The sequence below is a fragment of the Hemiscyllium ocellatum genome, chromosome 26, assembly GCF_020745735.1.
Source record: "Hemiscyllium ocellatum isolate sHemOce1 chromosome 26, sHemOce1.pat.X.cur, whole genome shotgun sequence".
NCBI classification, from domain to species: Eukaryota; Metazoa; Chordata; class Chondrichthyes; order Orectolobiformes; family Hemiscylliidae; genus Hemiscyllium; species Hemiscyllium ocellatum.
The window spans coordinates 30,259,662-30,269,961 of NC_083426.1; positions in this window are offsets into that span (position 1 = coordinate 30,259,662).

Sequence of the window (10,300 nt, forward strand, 5' to 3'; positions counted from 1 at the left end):
AATGTAGATCAGATGCAGTATCAGAATGCAAACAGTTATAGCAACATGACATCTCAGTATCGTATGTGAACCAGTATAAGGAACCATTTGTTTTCAGTTTATTTGGACAGATATGCTTGAAGTGGAAAAATGCTAACATTAAATTTGCCTGAGTAGAAGAAAGCATCACCATGGAAACCGCCTGAGTTCTTTTACAGGCAACATGAATGGGAATGTGCACGAGACAGGCAGGGTGAATAGAGATGAGCTGCGATGGGGATGAGCTTGAAACCATAACCCATCTACCTTAGTTGGTGTTGTAGATTCATCAATGTTGGATAGGCTGGGATGTCTTTCACTGGAGCATAGGAAGTTGAGAGGCGACCTGATAGAGATTTTTAAAATAATAAGGGGTATAGATAGAGTTAGTGGGGGCTATCTTTTCCCAAGGATAGCTGATTTGAAGGCTAGGCAGCACATTTTTAAGGTGAGCATATATAGAAAAGACAAGAGAGGCAATTTGTTTTTACACAGAGTGTGGTTAACATGCGGAAGGAACTTACTGAGAAAGTGGTGTTGTGAATACAATTAAAACATTTAAAAGTCATTTGGGTAAGTATAGGAATAGGAAATGTTTGGATGGATATGGGCCAGGAATAGGCAGGTGGGACTAATTTAGTTTGGGATTATGTTCGGCATGGACTGGTTGGACCAAAGGGTCTTTTCCATGCTGTATGACTCTATGACTATGACTCTCCATAATGCCAACTGTGCCAATTAATTGTCTTATTCTCTTCAGTTTTGTTTTGAAGTAATGATGGCCACAAAGAACTAGTTATACTTCGAAGGAAAGAACACATCTGCAAGACGTTAGTGGGTTGTGGGGGTGCACTTTCATCAACATATGTTAGTATGGTCTTTTGCTTCCTAATTTATTTTCTTTGGAATCCTAAACAAATGTAAGATACCCCTTTCAGGATTTTCTTTCCAACATGTGAAATAAACAACTTAACAAAATACTTGTGGGAAATAGTAAACATCCTTTAATCAGTTAATGAAAAAAAGTCTTTTTGTAGAGAAACTTACGACAAATTACAAGAGCAACATCAGAAACACACTCCACAGTATTGGTTAATGATCAGACCCTGTGACTACATCAGTACAGCCAAACATTTTCAGACATGATTGCATACTTAGGCAGTGTCACCAGCTGTGCATCGCGAAATGTTGCCAGTCTGGAATTGCCCTACACTGTGCACATAGTAGGACACCAGTCACAAACCAAGGCTTCTCAGGGAACGTAGATGGCAAAGCATACACTTCAATTCACATGCAAGCCCATATTCATGCACATAAGCATCAAGCCCCTAGGCCTACATGTTCTTAGTCACATCCCAAGATATATCCCTTGCTAAGTCAGTGTTATCTTTCCCCAAAGCCCAGTGTCACCCAGCAACTAATTACTGTTTACCAAGGGACCACCATATGATCGAAGCCTTCAAAAACCTCAAAGCATTCACAATTATTTTGTAACAGCAAAAGCTAACGGAAACACAAACAGAATATGCATCTACTCCTTGGAACAGAAATAGATTGCTTGCCTTATGAGCACAACTTATCAGTCGATGAATGATCATTGCACTCAACTTTCATTGGCTGGATCGTCTGAATATTTAGCATTCTACTCTCAGATATCCACCTTGGTTCAAATTTTAACATTGCTGTCTGAGGCAGATGCTTATATATTTAGTCACCAGACTCGACAGGAAGAAATTGTACATTGCAGCAGACCAGTTCCGGGAACTTAACTGAAAGGTGCATAATATTAAGGTGGGTAATTTGGACTTCTTAAAGGGTAAAAAAACAGGCATTTAGGTGTGAGCTTTCCTATGTGGTTTGGAGAGGCTCTCTTTCTTCTGTTGGTGCACAAAGAAAAGACAAAAAGATGATAGAACTTATCACGGTAGTCTATTTCTTGCCATGGTTTAATGCTTGATTTGGTGTGAAGTCAAATGGTGATGATATGATTGGAACTTAATCTGCACACTTAATTGACTCCATTACTTTTCGATCGGTGTCCTCATCATTGCAATTTCAAATTAGCAATTTCAGATGTCAGTAGATTTGGAACTGAAGTCTACTGGATAAATGTTCTTCTCCGTTTTAAATATCCTGTGGGCCAATTTTCACTGGGTTAGGAAAAGTTTAAATTCCCTTAATTATTTTAAAGTAGAGGAAACAACAGTGTGTGGTGTGGTGTGGTGTGGTATGGTTGTCAGCCTCATTTAAAAAATATTCGGACAGGTACAGAGATTGGAAAGGTTTAGAGGGATATGGGCCAAATGAAGTAAAATGGGACTATTTAGTTTAGGAACCCTGTTTGGCATGGACGAGTTGAGCCAAAGGCCTTTTTCCATACGGTATATCTCTATGATTCTCTGACTATGTCAAATAGTACAAAAGACCAGACAACTTCCTATTCACCTTGCATAGGTAAAGAATTCCAAATTAAATCAGAAGGGAGGTCAGAAGAGGCAATATTGTAAAGGTACTTCCTTGAACAGGGTACAATGACTGTGTGAACTGATGTCAGTTTCAAAAGGTACCTTTTCCATTAACGTTTCATTTAGTTGTGCATGCCAAATGTTACAAATGAATCACCTAAAATGCTTACATTTAGACAGAGCTCAAATGAAAGGCAAGGTAGACTCTCATATAGCAAATAATGTCCAACCTTATTTTAGAAAGCAAATTGTAAATTTTCCATTCAGAAGCGTTTTGACATCTCATTGGAGTTTGTGGAACTTGAAATTAAGCCTTTCAGTTCAGAGGTCAGGACATTATCACTGTACCCCAAGAGCCCTAGGAAAATTATAGATATTTTCTAATCAACCTGTTCAGAGATGACATTACATATTTGCACATTCTCTCCGTGTCTGCTTGGGTTTCCTCCAGCTCCTCCGGTTTCTTCACAATCCAAAAGATGTGCAGGTCAGGTGAATTGGCTGTGCTAAATTGCCCATAGTGTGAACTACATTTTAATCCAGGCTGACTGTTCCATCAAAATTTTCAACTTCAATTATGATCTATCCAGGTACATGTATAAATCAACCTCCATTCTGTCATTGACAACATCTTCATGGAACTAATTACCCCAGAAAATGTTGCATTAATAACCACAATTATAGCCCCACTCTCATGTCTGAAGTAAAGATCATTTTCAAAACTTCTTTTTTTAACCTGTATGTTAGTCATACAACATTGTAAATCAAGCCTGTTTTTTTTTTAGCCAATTGATCAATTTTTGTAACTGGGTTAATTTCATTGGATTTAATCATTTGTACATATTGCGTAGCAAAGCACAACAATGAGCCATTTCAAGTTTCTCTGCGGTATGGAAACAGCCCTTCGGCCCAACAAGTCCACACTGACCTTCCGAAGAGTAACCCACCCAGACCCAATCCCTTGCCCAATATTTACCCCTGACTAATGCAGTTAACACCATGGGCAATTTTATCGCACAGCCAATTCACCTGACCTGCACATCTTTTGGATTGTGGGAGCACCTGGAGGAAACCCAAACAGACACGGGGAAAATGTGCAAACTCCACACAGACAGTCGCCCGAGGCAGGAATCGAACTCGTGTCCCTGGCGCTGTGAGGCAGCAGTGCTAACCACTGAGCCACCATACCACTCCATTTCCCTTAATGGAATTCATAAAATCTTCATCATGTATCTGTTCCAAGTTTCCAAGGGCAGAATGGTGCAACCAGCTGTGATCCTTTTCCAGAGACAACTCATACCAGCAATTTTAGTGTAGTGATTGTAATGAGGTTAGCTAGCTGGACATCATAGAATATGGCTTCCCATATTAGGGCTGTTAATGTGATCTAATCAGGGAACCCTGGCTGACAGATAAATGGGGAGTATCAGAGATACTGCCACTCTGAAAGCTAACTCTGAAAAGGCAGAACTAAAATCGAGGACTGTTCACGTGTAAATAATGAGTGACTTGCTGACCCGATACCAGCCTGTGTGGAGTTATTTCATTTAGAACTATTGACTTGCGGCAAATTAATATTTCAAAACACCAAGCATTCCCATCTTTAATAACTATTTGATTGACTTCTTCAATTATATAATTGAGATTCTTGCTTTATTAATCATCGGTATCTAGCTAATTATTTGATCATTTTTGATTTGTACATGTGTGGGTTCAATAGGGTATGTTGTACGCAGATTACATACTGGCTTCTCTGGCCTAATGTTTGCACACAATAGCTTCTTGCCTTTATTTGCGTTTCATGTGTTCAAGGGAAACTAACACCTAGACCTTCCTAGATTGGGCCAGCTGGAGAGTAGAGCTCTACGTGAACTGTAAAGTGTGAGCTGGACATGCAGAGTGGGAGCTTTGTATGAAATCCAAAAATCTCATTGTTTTCTTTCTTTAAATTAATATCATTTAGGTTTGATGTGAACAGTAGAAGTTGGCATGTTGCCATGGAAAAAATTGGACTTGTATACTAGAAATGTTAAATGTTTGTTTTTTCTTTTTTGTTTGATATTGTGACATTTGAATTATCCAGCAGATTTTTACTTACCTGTGAAGCAACAGCGCTACATTGATTCACTCTTATCATCACTGAAAGAAAGCTCTCTGGAAATAAGACACACATCCCAACTACCTTCATCATCATTTTAAAGTTTTACTGCTACCCTTGTAATGCTCTGCTTTAAATATCTAATTGTTAAAGTGCTGCTTACCAGGATGTACAGAGTATTATGTATCTACAATATTGAAATTTTCACCTTTGAGCATCAAAGGATATAAAACTAACCAAGAAATTAAATATAACTTCTGGTCCAACACAATTTTTTTTTTGCAATCCATCAATTTTGAACTGTATTAACTCTTTGTTCATCATTTACAAACTCAAAAATTGGCTATATACATAAATGCAAACTCATTGGCTTTAATGTCTTTAGGTCTATAAAACAGTCAATCAAAATCTGGAAGTGATCATGTTAAGAAATGGAATTGAACAAGTTTATTGCACTTCTTAATTTGCTGCAGTCTGCTCCTTTCCAGAACTGGATTTGTGCCTTTGATTGTCTGGTTAAGTGGCTCTAAAGCCCCGTGACAAACACCAAATGAGCATTCTTGCTGGCCAGTCTTAATGGCCAAGTCTCCACCCATTAAATTATAGTAACCGTATAGCACAAACTCATGTAGCTAGCAGAAAGCTGAAGTAGCCAGCGCTTCTGTTCATTTTCATTAAAATAAACAAAATTAGGAAAATTATACTGCCTGGTTTCTAAAAGCAAAACAACATGCTCCACATGCTTCACCTCAATGAACACGGAAGAAAATCACAGAGTAAAACATAATTGATAAGGATAGTTTTAACTCTTGTCCTAATCCTAAATCTTTCAGCCAATATAATCATAATTAACTTTACACCCTGCTCTAGGAGGACACATTTTTGCAGTATTCTCATACGTTTATCTGTTTGAACACTGGACTCCATTTTTATGAAGCTCCACAGAAGTTAACAGGCTCCTTCATTCCAAAATAGAATTCTAAGCCAACCTTTTAGTGATTCCAAGAAGCCGTAGGTTCCTGGAACCAGCGTTTGTTTATATTATTGAGTACAGTTGATGGTGGGATAGCCACACGTTTAGAGTCAGCAATGTTCCTATAAAAGGACCTTCTGTTTTTTTCTCTATTCTCAGTATTCTATCCATGAGACAGGCTCATCCCTGTACATTCTTATTGAATTGCTCTCCTTCCCAAATGCCACTTTGTAATCTACCTCGTTTTTACTCAGTCTGTTTTACATTTTTTTCAACTTTTTTGCTGCTTTCTGTTTTATTCTGAACACTGAAGAGTCTTTCTTGCTTCCAGGCATTAACCTGTACTAACTTTCATGCCATAAAGAGATAATGGTTCCCTGCCTCAGCTCTACTTACTGGCGGACCTCAGCTCTACTTACTGGCGGAAAGACTTTGCACAAATGAACATCCTAATTAAATGAAAATATTTGGGGGAAAAATCCAGATGGTTGTACTTCACCAGATGTACTACTCAGCAAAAAAAAAGCTACCAGGGGATTTTGGGAGCAAGATTTCTTCTTAGCTGTATTTACGTTCTCTCTATGTGCCCATTTACCTTTCTTTCTTGTACCATTCCTACACTAGAAAGTGAGAATTCTGAATCATTTGCAGTCTCATCAATTGCTTATCTGTAATTGGCTAATGAAAGGTGAGAAGCTGCAGTGATTCTGCAGAAGCTCCATAGATTTTCATCTCATCAGGAAGCTGCCATCTTGATAGTGCTGCAAGGATCGATCAGTAATTCAGACTGTGTGCAGTCAAAGGACAAAATAATTCATGTCATTCTAAGTCAAAACTTGGGTAGGCTGAAATACTGCACTCTCTTTTTTTGGTAGGGGTAGGATGGTGGTGTCTTCAATATTAATAGATTAGTGGTATTGTCACTGGGCTAGTAATTGAAAGCCTAGGCTAATGGTCTGGAGATTTGGTTCAAATCCATCCATGGCAACAAGACAATTAATCTAGACTTGAATTGAAAGGTAGTCTCAGCAATGGTGTTCATGAAACTATCATCAATTGTTATGATTAGATTAGATTACTTACAGTGTGGAAACAGGCCCTTCAGCCCAACAAGTCCACACCGACCCGCTGAAGCGCAACTCACCCATACCCCTACATTTACCCCTTATCTAACACTATGGGCAATTTAGCATGGCCAATTCACCTGACCCGCACATCTTTGTGACTGTGGGAGGAAACCGGAGCACCCGGAGGAAACCCACACAGACACGGGGAGAACGTGCAAACTCCACACAGTCAGTCGCCTGAGGCGGGAATTGAACCCGGGTCTCTGGCGCTATGAGGCAGCAGTGCTAACCACTGTGCCACCGTGCCACCCACATGGCATAAAAAGCCAAGTGAGGCAGTGGTGTAGTGGTAATGTCACTGGCTAGTAGTTCAGAGCAAAAGCTAATTATCTAGGAACAGTGGGTTTGAATCTCATCATCAACTTTGAATTCGATAAAACAAAATTAAGAATGGAATTAAAAGCTGGCCTAATCGAGCCATGTGACTTCTGTTGATTGTTATAAAAACCCATCTGGCTCATTAATACTTGTTCAGGGAAGGAAATTTGCCTTCCTTATGTGGTCTGTCAACAGGTGACTCCAGACGTACTTTAATATGATTGACTCTTATCTGCCTTCTTATGTAATCCTAACAAACTGATCAAATCAAGGAGCTATTAGTGATTGGCAATAAATGCTGGTCCAGCTAGCAATGCCTACATCCAATGAGCGAATTAAACCAAAAAATAAAGTTCTTAATATCCTTTAGAGAAAGAAATTTGTTTTGCATGTTCGATCTATATTTGAAAACTGAGACAAAAGTTAAGGGCGGCACGGTGGCACAGTGGTTAGCACTGCTGCTTCACAGCGCCAGGGACCTGAGTTCAATTCCTGCCTCAGGTGACTGACTGTGTGGAGTTTGCACGTTCTCCCCGTGTCTGCGTGGGTTTCCTCCGGGTGCTCCAGTTTCCTCCCACAGTCCAAAGATGTGCGGGTCAGGTGAATTGGCCATGCTAAATTGCCCGTAGCGTTAGGTAAGGGGTAAATGTAGGGGTATGGGTCTGGGTGGGTTGCGCTTCGGCGGGTCGGTGTGGACTTGTTGGGCCGAAGGGCCTGTTTCCACACTGTAAATAATCTAATCTAATCTATATTTGATTCCAGATTCACAGTAATGTCCTCTGAAATGGTGTAGCAAACCAAGGCCTTACAAGTGCCACCCATATCCAATGAAAAGAAAGATAAAGTGACCTCATGAACGATAACATCTAATTACAAATATTTTTCTGCACTTGCTGTATCACAGACAACTTGCACATTCATAGCCAGATTCTGGGTTTCATAGTCATGTTTTTAAAGGCTAGTCATTGTCCTGAAAAGGTCTTGTAGTGCAGTCAGTGGTATCCCTACTCTGAAATCCATTCTAGGACTTGATAAGCATTGGAAGCCTGTGCATAACTCAGCCAAAAAGGTTGACTCCCACTCTGCAAATCCTTCCAATTGCCTAGGACAATTGGTAACAGTGATAGAAACTCCTGATGAGCCATGCTTGATATGGATTGACACCAGTCAAGACTTTCGTTCAGAATGGCTTTCAGGAAAAATAAGCCACAGAGAATAGAGAGAACTATGCACCTCCATTACCTGTCTCACATGTTTCCAGATACCAGAAGTCTTCTAAATCGAAGTAAGTTGATTGAGCTGTGACAAAATCATGATAATTTTCACATTTCTGAAATTCAGTTGACTTGGGAAAATGTCGACACTCAAGGACAAATGTGTTGCTTTACTTTCCAATGTGAATGGAAATTTTTCCATGTTTATTTACAGAAACAAAACATCAAAATTAAGATCACAAACCAATTTTAAGATGGAAAATTGTAGCTAAAATAGAAGGCGACTTGCTGAAATTCTTCAAGATTTAAAAAGGATATGAGATAAATCGTCGAAGAGTCATAGAGATGTACAGCACGGAAATAGACCCTTCAGTCCAACTCATCCATGCTGATTAGATATCCCAACCCAATCTAGTCCCACCTGCCAGCACTGGCCCATATCCCACCAAATCCTTCCTGTTAATACACACATCCAGATGCCTTTTAAATATTGCCATTTTACTAGCCTCCACCACCCTCTGCGTGAAAAAGTTACCCCTTTGGTTTCTTTTATATCTTTCCCCTCTCACTCTAAACCTATGGCCTCTAGCTCTGGACTCCCCCAGCCCAGGTAAAAGACATTGTCTATTTACCCTTTCCATGCCACTCTCCAAGGCCCCAAGGGATCCTTCCATATCCACCACAAATTCACCTGCACCTCCACACACATCATCTATTGCATCCGCTGCACCCGATGTGGCCTCCTCTATATTGGGGAGACGGGCCACCTACTTGCGGAACATTTCAGAGAACACCTCTGAGACACCCGGATCAACCAATCCAACCACCCCATGGCTCAACACTTTAACTCCCCCTCCCACTCCACCAAGGACATGCAGGTCCTTGGACTCCTCCATCACCAGACCATAACAACACAATGGTTGGAGGAAGAGCGCCTCATCTTCCGCCTAGGAACCCTCCAACCACAAGGGATGAACTCAGATTTCTCCAGTTTCCTCATTTCCCCTCCCCCCACCTTGTCTCAGTCAAATCCCTCAAACTCAGCACAGCCCTCCTAACCTGCAATCTTCTTCCTGACCTCTCCGCCCCCACCCCACTCCGGCCTATCACCCTCACCTTGACCTCCTTCCACCTATCACATCTCCATCGCCCCTCCCCCAAGTCCCTCCTCCCTACCTTTAATTAGCCTGCTGGGCACACTTTCCTCATTCCTGAAGAAGGGCTTATGCCTGAAACGTCGAATATCCTGTTCCCTGGATGCTGCCTGACCTGCTGCGTTTTTTCAGCAACACATTTTCAGCTCTGATCTCCAGCATCTGCAGACCTCACTTTCTCCTCGATGATTTTATAACAGCCTTGTTTATGTTAAATTAATTTATTTTCAGTTAGAATTAATTTGTTTGTAATAAACACTAGTTTCTTGTTAAGTACTGAAACCCAGTCAGTGTTTTCGGTTTACCAGAGATTATCAAATAGGAAAATCAGGAATTTCGTATGCTTTGATTAAATGCCTAATTTTTGGGAGTAGTGAAGCTCAGGTATGAGCATACTTTCCTAATTGAGTTCTCACACCCTCTTGAAATAGTTTGTAGCATAGAAGTGGGAGAACTGTGCAGAGCTTTCCTGCCACCATCAAAGCTACATGTGGCTATTGACCTGAGTTACAGATTTGGTTGAAGTAATAATGAACAACTCCCCGGGAGCTGCATGACTGAAATGGATATCAGAAGGTATGCCTAGATCCACACATTTCCACCGAACTGCCTTCATTAGGATGGTCTCTGGTGTCATCTTTCCTTCAAATCTTTCTGTACCTTTTTGTCTAATATTCAGGCCTCAAGTTCTTGAGGGAAATGTGCGATTTACACTCAAGACACCCATTATGCAGCTTTATTTTCTGGCTCTAGATTGAAATAGAATTCTTTCAAAGGGTTAATGTGCTTTTTGACCAGTGGGATACATTCTCAAAAACAGATGAAAAAAATGATTGAGAGTTGATGACAAAATCCCATCCTAATTAATTTACACACAAGTACCACGGGGAGGCAGGAACTTCCTTTGTGCAGCTTGAAATGAATGAATCTTAG